Here is a 1755-nt window from a genome sequence, read left to right on the forward strand (position 1 = left end):
AGATGGCATTGAAGTACTTGCAGGAGTCAAAAGGATTCAAAGGTCAGCTTCCACTTGCTTTAGCTCCAAGGATCCTGGAGGGTTGTGTCTGGTGCCTGAGCGCAAAGCTCTTTCGGCTGGTTCCTGCTCATCTCCTACCACTTCATTGCTCTTGTTCGTGGTCCTTTCCTGGTACGGTGTTTTCTAGATGATGGCCTTGGATAACTCTCTCACATCTTTCTTTATCTCTTTCCTGCAAACCCATTTCCTCTCTCTCTCTAAGAGTATCTTAACCAGCCAAGTATAAAACCAGCCAAATTGCAGAACTTTTTTATATGTTTGCTATTAGTTTTACATAAAAAACTATATGTTTTACATGTAAACTTATAAACTATTAGTTCTTCATTCTTCATTAAAAATGTAGACAGGGGGGCTTCCCTGGTGGCGCAGTGGTTGAGAATCTGCCTGCCAATGCGGGGGACACGGGTTCGAGCCCTGGTCTGGGAGGATCCCACATGCCGCGGAGCAACTAGGCCCGTGAGCCACAACTACTGAGCCTGCGCGTCTGGAGCCTGTGCTCCGCAACAGGAGAGGCCGCGATGGTGAGAGGCCCGCGCACCGCAATGAAGAGTGGCCCCCACTTGCCGCGGCTGGAGAAAGCCCTCGCACAGAGACGAAGACCCAACACAGCCATAAATAAATAAATGAATAAATAAATTAAAAAAAAAAAAAGAGTAAAGAGACTTTATTTGGCTTAGTCAATAGCTAGAACTAACGTATATTTAGCACGAAGGTCTAATAAAGAGCAATTTTAAAAAAATGTAGACAGGTAAAATATACTATCATTTCTTTCTCAAAAGATAAAAAAATTCTGTTTTCTTTTTTTGTTTGTTTTTGAGATTTTTTTCTTTTATTTTATTCAAGTATAGTTGGTTTACAATGTTGTGTTAGTTTCAGGTGTACAGCAAAAGTGATTCAGTTATACATATATACAAATCTATTCTTTTTCAGATTCTTTTCCATTATAGGTTATTACCAGATATTGAATAGAGTTCCCTGTGCTATACAGTAGGTCCTTGTTGTTTATGTATTTTGTATACAGTAGTGTGTATATGTTAATTCCAAAATCCTAATTTATCCCCCGCCCCAACCTGTTTTCTTTTTAAAGTACTGATTTCCCCCCTGTGGGCCACTGGCTCCAGTGACGGAGAGAGAGAGACAGAGACAGAGAGAACTGTAGAGAGGAAGGAAGGAAGGAAGGAAGGCCAGCCCCATGCATTTAAATTCCCTCCTGTGAGGGCAGCCTAATTGTGTCATCAGACTTTATGCCTGTTTTAAATAAAGGTATTTTTTTAATCAGCTATATTCCAGGGTTGGCACTGGCTTGAGAAAGGGAGGTCACACAGGCTTGGCATCAAAAATGAATGTCTGTGTGAATATGTGGGATCTAGAAACTCTTCATCCTCTTCGGAGAGAGACCAAACACAGGGCTGTGTGAGGAAGCACGTGTTCAAAAAGCATCGTTTTTTTTTTTGGTAAGTTTTTAAATTTATTTATCTTTGTCTGCTGTTGGGTCTTCGTTGCTGCGCATGGGCTTTCTCTAGTTGCGGCGAGAGGGAGCTACTCTTCCTTGCGGTGCACGGGCTTCTCATTGCAGTGCCTTCTCTTGTTGCGGAGCATAGGCTCTAGGCACACAGGCTTCAGTAGTTGTGGTGCGCGGGCTCAGTAGTTGTGGCTCGTGGGCTCTAGAGTGCAGGCTCAGTAGTTGTGGTGCAT

Source organism: Eschrichtius robustus, chromosome 15 (genome assembly GCF_028021215.1).
Source record: "Eschrichtius robustus isolate mEscRob2 chromosome 15, mEscRob2.pri, whole genome shotgun sequence".
Lineage (NCBI taxonomy): Eukaryota > Metazoa > Chordata > Mammalia > Artiodactyla > Eschrichtiidae > Eschrichtius > Eschrichtius robustus.